General features: G+C 35.6%; 1 long non-coding RNA gene across 2 annotated transcripts; it reads left to right on the forward strand.

Annotated features, from left to right (window-relative positions):
- The first annotated feature begins 721 nt into the window (after window positions 1-721).
- On the forward strand, window positions 722-11,437 carry LOC145265588 (uncharacterized). 2 transcript variants are annotated; one of them, XR_013864679.1, is made up of 3 exons: window positions 722-799; window positions 2,961-3,031; window positions 11,131-11,437. It is a non-coding gene; the product is annotated as an uncharacterized LOC145265588 (long non-coding RNA). The 2 variants fall into 2 exon arrangements; XR_013864680.1 differs by lacking the exon at window positions 722-799 and adding an exon at window positions 1,124-1,145 and having other exon boundaries at window positions 11,131-11,267.
- The last annotated feature ends 251 nt before the right edge of the window (window positions 11,438-11,688 follow it).

An 11,688-nucleotide genomic window follows, 5' to 3' on the forward strand; every position in this document is an offset into this window, starting at 1 on the left:
CAAGAAACACTCGTCTAGCTGAAAACACTATCAATAATTCCCCCTCCCCACTCTTTATCTGTGCCTAAACCTAAACGTAGATTCCATGAACAAAGCTTCTTTCTTAGAACTGCACGCTTGTGAAATTGTCTTCCGTTTTCCTGCTTTCCAGCTCCGATCTCCAACTTCCTCAAGTTAAGTAAGTTATTTAACTTATTTTTCTCACTCTAGCATTTATTTGTGATATAGTTTGAATCTTTTGTATCTCTGTGGATTGTAAAACAAACCCCCAATTTTTTATTCAACATTTTGCTGTACTTTTTTAACACGTAAATATACATGTTTTTTTTTCGGTATTATTATACAAACACCGTGACAGCGTTAGGGTTAGGGTTAGGATTAGGGTTAGGGTTAGGGTTAGGGTTTAGGGTTAGGGTTAGGGTTGGGGTTAGGGTTAGGTTTAGGGTTAGGGTTAGGGTTAGGGGTTAGGGTTAGGGTTAGGGGTAGGGGTAATTCGCTGTCACGGTGTTTGTATAGTTTTACCTTTTTTTCTTCTTTTAGAGATAATTTTCGTCTATTATCTTTCAAACACAATAAAAATTTAAACTAACACCAAATAATACTTATAGGCCTCTTTTAAGAAGCATTGGCGTCTGTTTTCTTCTGCCATTTTTATTCGTACCTAATAATTACAAGGAATAACAAAGGGAAGTAACTTGTTACTATTTTTTTTTTAAAGAATTATCGCCCTTTAATACAAATCTAAGGGAGGCAACTGTGAACGATGAAGAGCGGTTCTTTATTAGTCGTTCCACGTAAGGTAAGTAATTGTTATAATCACTTTCGATTCTTTGTCTTCATTAATTTTCATGGTCTTCGATAACAAACGAAAAATAAATCCTTTCTATTAAACGAGTCGCACATTTCTTTTAAATATTGAACATGTAGAGATTTTTGGGAGCAGGAAAAATAAACAATCATTCCAGAACCCTGTTTACATATGTCGTATTGCGAATCTTTTTAGTGAAATACGAGACAACCTCCACGTGTTTCTTCTCGTCTCTGCGTAACTTTGTAAAATACACGTTTGAATTATTGGCCATTTTTTAGTCTCGACAACAAATCATAAAACAAATATAAAACAAATATATCTGATTAAAGGCAGGGTAAGTTACGGGGCATTTATTGCGTGGGTTTCTGACGGTATTTTGTTTTATTTTTAAATCATTATCGAGACTTCAAAGATGTAAGATGTAGGGTACAGAAGGAAATGCGTATTCATCTCACGGTCGGGTGTCACCAATTTTTGTAGGGGGGGGGGGTCGGTCAGAAATTTAAGTGAGATTAAATTTCCTCGCCCAAAATAAATAATGATAATAAAAAGGAATGAAAATGAAACGAACGACAACTCCTTCTGATTTAAATACAGCGCATTTATTTTTTTAAGCAACAACAATAAGGTAATTACACAAAGGTAAATAAATGAACAGAAAGGGTTGTTTTCTTTGTGAATGGTGACTGAGGCAGTTAAATGTTTTTTTTAATGTAAAGAAAACTGTTCTTTTTCTCGACTGTACAAAGAGTATAATCATTTTGGGGTTTGTTTTACTGTACACATAGATTCGAAAAAGTTGTCAAAAAAACAAATATATAACAAATAAATGTTATCAAAGGCAAGATAAGTTACTTTTCTACCTGACTGGATAATTTTCTAGTGTTTTTATTTAATGTAACATGTTTATTCAGCTTGAAAAACCTACAGTGTTTACCGATGTATTGGAAAATTAAAAATGCCGCTCGACTCTCTCTTTGACACGGTAAGTTTGGGAAAAGGAGTTTTAAATAAAAAAATATATATACAAAATATACTGCTAAAAAAAACACCGATTATATGTCAGCCTATGTCACGGTAACATATATTGGGCCAATTTCTTACAGTATTTTGTCTAGTTTTTTATTTTTAACTCCTTTTCTCAAACTTACCGCTTTTAATTAAATTTTTAAAGATTGATTACCTGCTCTAGTTGAGGACCCATTGTGGTGCACCGGGAAGAAGCTTCACATGCCTCCCCACAGTGACTTAATCTACAATACATTGTAGTCTACATTGCACTGTAGCGAATTTGCTATTTTATTTTATAAAATTATTTTTTTTATATATAATAGCTTGAATTAAACTTTAAAATGCAAAAGTTAAGTATCATGGTTTAATTGTGCTCTAAACAGAAACGTTCATTTTGAACACGCCCCTGTCATATCAAAGAATTTACTTTTATATGTTGGGCCTTTTGGCTGTGTGTTAATAAAACTTCTTAAATGCACTTGTGATGTTAGGCTGTGTAAAGGTGTTAACTTTGGTCAAAATTGCCAGTTTCTTTTTTCATCAGATTATTCTGATTGTTGATTATCGATATTTATCAAAGATAGTCCAATATAAAATCTATCTAAGAACATTGCCAGACACATAAAGTACCTTTGTGTGAAATTTCATAAAAATCGGGTCAGCTGTTTTCGAGTCCATAGGGAACGGACACACACAAGCAAAGTTCCATTTGTATAATAGTTGATATTTTCAAGTTAAATTCACTTTTTTATTTGTTAGATGAAAGTACATTATAGTTACAAAACGCCCTCCCCTTCACATGTTAAGAATGGGTTTCTTACGTCCAAGTGGTAGTTTGCCTTGTTAGAGATGAATGTGAGAAAAAAAAAAAGAGCAACTTCATAGTTAAATATCGAGATTTATAAAGAATCAGAATCGGTAATAGTATCGGAATCAGTAATTGTATCGGATGTTGTCAGATGCATTTTCTACCTATGACCTGCACTACGTACAGAGGAGAGTTTGGGGAATGCACTGCTATACATAATTTCTTTTCCCTATCTATGGTGCTTGACATATACAGTGAACGCACACAAACTTGCGTCTACAAACCAACTTATCTTGTTCTTTAACTTTAATATTTTTTTTTTTCTTCCAGCTTTGACGAAGTTGATTCCTTATTTGATTTCAAACTTCTCTCACTCCAAACCATTCCTTGCATGAATTGAGGTAAGATAGTTGTTCTTCTTTTTTCTTTTTGTTTTTTTTTTTTTTGAAAAAAAAATTAATGATCATGCTTTTTCTAGAATAAAAAGAAGGCGGGGGGGGGGGGTCCAATCTAATAGGCTGTGCACTGTTAATCACGTTCCAAACATTTGTGGGGAAAACATTTCTTATGAAAACATTTCTTAAGAATTTAAATTTTAAAAAAATGTTTAAGGTGCAAATATTTAAAATTTGAATTCTTAGAAAAAAATGTTTAAGATGCAAATATTTCAAATTTGAATTCTTAGAAAAAAATGTTTAAGATGCAAATATTTCAAATTTAAATTCTTAGAAAAAAATGTTTAAGGTGCAAATATTTCAAATTTGAATTCTTAGAAAAAAATGTTTAAGATGCAAATATTTCAAATTTGAATTCTTAGAAAAAAATGTTTAAGATGCAAATATTTCAAATTTAAATTCTTAGAAAAAAATCTTTCCAATGCTTTATTTTATTTTTAATATATTACATGTTTTTAAAGTCCCGTATACAAATGTACCATGCCATAGTCCGTCAGTTTACATAAGCTGCCGGAATCTGCCTGTTTTACAAGTATTTTAATGGTGAATGCTCTGACGAACTGCAGACACTTGGGCCCCCACGACGTAGACACCCTCAACAAACCTGACAGGCAGCTAAATCCCATCCCCACACAGTAGAGATCCCTAGATGTAAAAGATCTTTCTACTTCAGTAGTTTCTTCCCCAGAACCACTAGACTCTGGAATTCCATTCCAGGTCCTTGCTTTCCTAACTGTACTGACATGCAGAAGTTTAAGTGTAACGTGAACCGACATCTTGCTGCCCAAATCCCAACATATTGCCCCAGTAGTTGCTGCCCCTGATAGTAGCCCCCTACACCAAAGTGGCAATGTGCCTTGTTTGGGGTGAAAATGTAATAAAAACCTTTTAAAAAATATGCCAATGGCAACGTTCATGGAAAAATGGGTCTTTCACTGCATAAGTACTGATATGTTATGTAAAAAGTGTCAGAAAAAGAAGAAAATCCCCAAAAAACGGTGCCCAGTCATAAAATACGCTTAAATATGATATTTTAATTTGTTCAGATTTCGTATATATCATTATAGAGTCGTGATTTTAAAAGTAAAAAAAAAAAAAAAAAAACTATTTGAGTGCCATCAGCTAGAATCGAAACCAAAAGCAAAACTGTAGCATTCAAAGCTGGTGACGTTACCACTGTACCAATATGACACGCATATAAACTGATTAAAAATAAACTAAGATGAATGTACAAAATGTATAACAATTTTTTCAATTTTGACCCATTAAAAACTATTTTAACTGGCTAAAGACCCATAAATGAACGGTCCATAAAAAATCCAATCATTTGAGGCCCCTAGCGCAGCTCTGCGACTTTTAGTTTCAGAAGAGATAGAGTTTGAAAATATGGAGACAGACAGACAGACATAGTGAGTTTTATGCATTAGATGGTTTAATTTTTTGTACGATTAAAACTAAAATTTGCTTCCAATTTATTAACTGTGTCTGCTGCATTGGCTGGGCATTTTGCGATATTCTGTCAGTTTACGCCATGGCAACGATCACAGAAAAACGGGTCTTTAACTGCATAAGTACCGATATATCATCTGAAAAATGTCAGATAAATCTAAAAAAAAAAAAGAAAAAGAAAAACCCAAAAAACGGTGCTTCTTCATTATTAGATCGAAATTCGAAAATCAAAAAATTGAATTTCCAGTAAAACCTATTGTCATGCCACAGTAATGAACAAATCAAAAAATTATAGAAAAAACGATTAGGTGATAAATTAATTATTAATGAAAATAGTTTTCAGAGACAATTAGCGATAACTGAGTTTTGCTAAAAGAAAAAAAAAAAAAGAAAAATACACCGGTGAGTTCGACTTGTAATAGGAGAAGTAATTATTTTCTGAAAAATGTGAAAATCTTAGGACAGTTTAGCAAAACTAAGTTTTCACTAATTGTCTTCAAAAACAGTTTTTATTTAATTTTATATAGGACTTTAAAAGCATCGAAATGCAGAAATTAGGAACTTGTGATTTCTGGAAAAATCTACAACAATGTAGGAATTAATGGCCAATCAACAATTCCCCCATTATCCAACTATTATGAAGTTGTTTGCACGACAACCAAGAAAACTAATATGCATGCCCGTCAGTTTGCCTCAAACTCTACTTTGGACCCAGCAAATAACTCTCTCCCTGATTTTCCTTTGTGGACAGAAACCACTCTAGATGATCTGAAAATCACCCCTTCTCACAAGTACATGATATAAAAAAAAACCCAGACACCTCAAAAGCATGTGGACCTGATCTCCTCCCTGTAATATTAAAAAAATGCTCTGTTGAGGTTGCTCCAGTTCTCTCCAAATTCTTCAACAAATGCCTTAACAAATCATGCTTTCCTGACTGCTGGAAAACTGCCTCTGTGGTACCAGTTTATAAGAATTCTGTCGAAAGAACTGACCCATTAAATTATCGCCCCATTAACCTCCTCCCTCTTTTTGCCGAAATATTTGAGTCCCTAATTAATCAAGCTCTAGTGCACCACCTTACAGCAGCTAAACTTCTGTCTGATCATCAATATGGTTTTAGGCAGGTCTGTTCTACTGCAGATATCCTAACTGTAATCTCTGAACATATATACCATACATAAGGCAGGGGAGGGGAGGGCTTTTGACATGGTATAGCACGATGGTCTCCGCAGGAAAATCAGATCACATGGTCTTACTGGCCGAATACTTAACATGATTAAATCCTTCTTCAGTAAGAAGAATCCAGGTTGTGCTCAATGCTCGTACGTCAAAACAATATGATATAAATCCTGGCATACCTTAGGGCTCAATCCTTGGACCTTTCTAATTCCTGATATTCATAAATGACCTCCCTGATAAAATAGTGTCTGAGATGGGTATATTTGCTGATGATACCATGCTCTATAACAGGCATGAGGGGAAAACTAATGGACACATATCTAGGGCAATAGCAGAAACCGTAGAGGATGACCTTTAGTCTGTAGTGGAATGGGGACAAAAATGGATGATGTTCAACGCTGCCAAAACTAAGCTCGTTTCCTTTAATAATTACAAGAAACTTCTAACCAATAACTTTGGCTAAAGATACATTACCTGAAAGTACTTCGTTCAAACTTCTCGGCTTAACATTCACAGGGGACATGAGTTGGAAATGATACATCAAGAGCACAGCCAAGGCTGCTGCAAAGAAGGTGTGCTCTCTCTACCGTGCTAGAAAGTTACTTACGCTTGAAAGTATCCTGTATCTCTACAAGGCCACGATTCGCCCATGCATGGAGTATTGTTGTCACATTTGTACTGGTGCATCTTCTACAAGTCTCTCACTCCTGAACAGAGTTCAAAAGAGTCGCCAACCTGATAGGTCCTGAACTGTCATCTAAGCTTCAGCCTTTGTCCCATTGACGAAATGTTGCATCTCTCGGCCTGTTTTATAAGTATTTTGATGGTGGATGCTCCAACAAACTACAAGCCCTTTTACCCCCTTGACGTGAATACCTCCAACACACCCGACAAGCAACAAAATCCCACCCCTACACAGTAGAGATCCCTAGATGTAAGAAAGCCTTCTACTCTAATAGTTTCTTTCCCAAAGCTGCTAGACTTTGGAATTCCCTTCCAGGTTCCTGCTTCCCCAACTGTACTGATATGCAGAAGTTCAAGTGTAATGTGAACGGACATCTTGCTGACGAACTCCTTACATAGTATCCCTTTAACTTATGTCCCTGATAGTAGCACCCTACATCAAAGAGGCACTGTACCTTGTTTGGGGTGAAAATGTAAAAAAAAAAAAAATAATAATAATAATAATTAATTTATACTTTGTAGCAGTCAAAACTTGCTACAATCACAGGCAGGAGCTAATTCTCGCGACTCGAAATTTGAAATCCATTTTCTCCCTGGCTTGTCCAATCACAAGCCAGCTCTAAATCACATGATAGAGTACATAAAATGAAAAATCATAAACCTTCTTTCTCTTTCCTCCTAGCTCTGCCGGGCCGCAGCCTTCACCTGGGACTAAAGTCCGAACGGGAGTAAAACAAGCTAACAAAGCAACCTTTTAACTCGCACTTATTTCCACGTGAGGTGGCTGCACAAACTTTCTTTATCATTTTTTTTTTTTTTTTTTTTTTTTTTTTACAAGGTGGTCACCACTGATCAAGGCCCAGAAGCTACTCAAGGATAAGGGTTATTGTAAGTACAGTACGTTAGTGTGGAGATTTAATAAAGTGTCTACTTAAGGGGGCAGTTCATCAGGAATTTGTTTACGTTGGACTTGAAGACATCCAGGTTGTAGTCAGGTGGGAAGCAGGCAGACAAAACAGAGTTCCACAGGCGTGCAGTTCTAAGAAAGAAGCTTTGTTCATGGAATCTACGTTTTGATTTAGGCATAGATAAAGAGTGGGGAAAGTTTTTGACAGTGAATTCAGCTAGACGAGTGTTTTTTGTAAATGATTGGCGAGTGGGGACCAGAGATTGGAGTTCAGATGAGCACCTGCCATGGAAATAACGATAAAACAAAGATAGGCTCGCAACATCTCTTCTGTGGGAGAGAGGTTGCAGGGTAGAGAAAAGAGCATCCCCCACTAAGCCACAAATTCTATTTTGTACTCTGTATATATGGCAGCAGTATTCCATCCTTGGACGTACTTGGCTTTTATATAGATAGAGAATTGCATCAGTAGTGAGATATCTTCTGGAGCGGTAGAAGGATCCCACCATCTTTCCAGCGACAACAGACTTTATGTACGTGTTCCATTTCAGATCAGGAGTGAAGGTCAAGCCCAGAAGCTTGTCAAAACATGGCGCTTCTCCTAGACGAGAGCCATCCATTTCAATTGATGTCAGATGGGGATCAGAGCGTTGATGATGTAAAGATAGGAGTTTGGTTTTAGATAATGCTACAGAACTGCTCTTGTCGATACACCGACACACACACACACACTACAACACGCAAATACACTGAAAACTTTGCTCTTTCATTCTCCTTCGTGTCGAATGAGCTGGTCTCTCTTCAACAAGCCGGCAATATATTAAATCTATCATTTACACAAGACTACTTCCACCTACTAACCCTTTTCTCTCTTGTACCCTTAAAAAAGAAAATATTAAAACGGAACGAAATTTGAATTATCGTTCCATTATTAAAAAAAAAAAAAAAAAAAAAAGCAACCGTAAAACAGAGCGTTCTCCGCAAGTTTTACCTTTTTTTTTTTTTTCGACTGCCGGTTGATACCGAACCATAATTGATGAAAAATTCCAATAACCCGGGTCAAATACTGCTAGAGTACAAAATTTTCTTTTAACTAATACGAATATAAATATTGCTTGGTAATATGATTTTATTTGTAATTACTTATTTTTATTGAGCAATTCGATAGAACAAGGGGGACAAAAATTCATGAAACAACATGTTGACAGTAACACGCTGAATAATTTCTTTCCCCTATTAAAGCTACTAACAAAGACGAGAAATAAAATGTGACGTCCTTTCATTGTCTTCATTATTAACTAAAACCTAATCGTTTTTTGTCATTTTTGGATATGTTCATTACTGTGGCATGACAATTATGTAGATTTAGTCATTACTAGGACAACAGCATATTCTTTTCGTTATTTTGAATCTCGAGTAACAGTTAATATCGTATATATTTTTAGAGTGATGTGGTTCTCGGTTGATTAACTGTCTAACTGTGTCAAATATATACCCGAGAGTCAGAACAATGATAAGAATATTCTCTTGTCATAACCCTAGCCATCACTAGGGCTATGCCAAGAGAATATTCTTATAATTGTTTTGACTCTCGAGTATATATGCGACACAGACACAGTCAATCAACCGAGAACCACATCACTCTTTATAAAAGCATATGATATCAATGGATACACACTCGAGAGTCAAAACAATGAAAAGAATATGCTGTTGTCCTAGCCCTGGCTGGTCCTGGATATGACCTAAAACTATAACCGATGGTGAGGCCCCACCTTGCGGGCCTTGGGGAGTGTGGAGCCACCCTTTAATTGTCATTGCTCCCAGGTCAACTCTGACTCGGAGTGGTAATACCTGTTAGGGTCCCAACTATGGGTTAAATAGAATCTGACTTAAAAAAAAAATATACTCCATTAAAAATCGTTCCTCAAAATAACTAGATTCGGCATTAAATAACCTGAAAAAGGTTGATATGCCGTAAAGCAAAACCAACCAACCAACCTAGCCCTAGTCATTACACACAAAGTTTAAACTTAAGAGTAAAACATTTAGATAGCCTGAGACTTAATAGGTTAAAAATGAAAAACATTCAGCACGACTCCACTTTACAGATGACAATTTTTTACGCATCGTCGTTTAAGGATCACTTCAAAAGACCAAAGTACAGAGTCTAATCTATCATATAAGAAATTTATTTAACAAAACTGGCATTAATTTTAACGTAAATCTCGCCTGTCTGTTTAAATGAATGTATACTTGTAGGTCTGTCTAAAACTTGACAGAGGCGATGGATTTTCACGAGATCGGTATCGTTTTGAAGCTCAACCCTTCGGATGACAAATATTGAAAAATTGGCTAAAAATATTCTTCGCCTTCAACTGGGCACTTTTTTTTACAAGGAGAGGTTCCATTTTTTTGCCAATATTTTCAAAATTCATCCCCTCTTTTTAATTGACTAGCCTTAACTTAAACCTTTGCCACTTCCAGTTTGGCGATGGACGCAATGGCAAAGACATCACGTTTTTTTTTTTTGTTTTTTTTCATGTTCTTTTCTTCGCGCTACGGGTTAGAGCCTGCCTACCACCACACACCTCCAAACACCTGAGCACACAGGCTAGTTTTAATATAAAAGGGGCTGGATACGTAAGTCTGTGATGGAGATGCATTTTTGTTTTTTCTCCTGTGTCATGGTGGATCTCAACTCAAGGGTGATAACTCTGCTTGTGTCGGATATATACTCGAGAGTCAAAACAATGAAAAGAATATGCTGTTGTCATAGCCCTAGTCATTACACAAATTTCCAACTTAATTCTACCAGACCTACTGAACCTAATTTGTCCCCGTGCCTGGCCTCGTGGACAAGATTGTGAAAAAGATTTAAACACGTTAGTAATTTTTTTCCTTTCATCTATCGCCAGTATTCAGCCTTCGTGTGCCAGTCTGCACAGGTCCACTGGCATCATCATTTTCTCCTTCATCGATATATATATATATATATATATATATATATATATATATATGTGTGTGTGTGTGTGTTACTCGATTCAGAAACTCCTGATCAAATTCGCTCTTCATCTGAATCAGAATTTGTCACTTTATCCAACACTTGTTGCACCGCGACACTCCTTCGTCTCGCTCTTTTACCTGTCGAAGTGCTTGGTTTGTCACTAGCTCGATTCATGGCTACTTTAGTCTACAAATCAACTCACAACTCTTCCAAAGCAAAGGAACCCATTTGCACTTAATCAAGGTTAAGCAGCGATTAGGTAGCTATTTTTAACTCCCTAACAACAAAAATATGTGGTCGGAAAAATACCGGCTTAGCGGTAACTCGGTATATAGCATTTTCAGAAATTACTAATATTGGTAACTCGGTCTGTTAGGGTTAATAAGAAAAGATACCCTAGGACACAACGATGGTGTTTCTTTCTTACATTTTTGTTTATATCTTCAAATATTTATGTTGTTTGCTTTTACAGCATATCAACTCTTTTGAGGATTATTTAACGTCAAATCCAGTAATTTTGGAAAAAAAGTTTTATTGCTTCGTTTTTTATATCTTCAAATATTTAATCGTCGTGTTTTAGTTTGGTTGTTTTATAGAAGAAAAATGTTGATTTTCTTTTTAACTGAATTAATAACCTTTTCCTTTCAATTTGTGTATTCACACCAATGTTTTAATCATTACACAAAATTTCAACTTGATAAGATGTAATGATGATGTTTATTTCTTATATGCCTGTGTAGAACATTTTACTGCAGTTTCAGTGTTTATCCATTCCACATGTTTATTAACATACGCAATACTTAATATATTTGTATTCAGGTGTTGAAGATGGGTGTGACTCACTATTCCAGCGCGATAAACCAAACAGGGCAGCTTGACGGCACTGAGAATGATCAACCTAAAGAAACGATAAATACCTACGAAGGATCAAAACACTGTACAGATTCAAAGGGACGCACATGTTCAGTTGTACAGACGGATTCTGTGAACATCCGGAGTTTTCTGCTAAATGTTTGCTTAGCTATAATTTTTGCTGCTGTCATATTGTCCTTCTTACCGACGGTTTTGTAAAAAAAAAAAAAAACATATTCAATGATAGAACTGAAATAAAATCAACTGTCATGAATTTGTGTTTTTATTTTTTATTACTTATTTTATTTATTTTTTTTTTACATGGAGGTCACCACTTATCCCCGAGTGGCTTCCGGGCCTTGATAAAGGCTATTGCATGTACAGTAATCAATGGGATAGTATAGTAGTAATCATTAGTATTGAAGATTTGATAAAGTGTCTAACTTAAGGGAACGATTCATCAGGAATTTGTTTATGTTGGACTTGAAGACATCCAAGTTGTAGTCAGGTGGGAAACAGGCAAAT

Source organism: Euprymna scolopes, chromosome 40, assembly GCF_053919585.1.
Source record: "Euprymna scolopes isolate OS-2025 chromosome 40, ASM5391958v1, whole genome shotgun sequence".
Lineage (NCBI taxonomy): Eukaryota > Metazoa > Mollusca > Cephalopoda > Sepiida > Sepiolidae > Euprymna > Euprymna scolopes.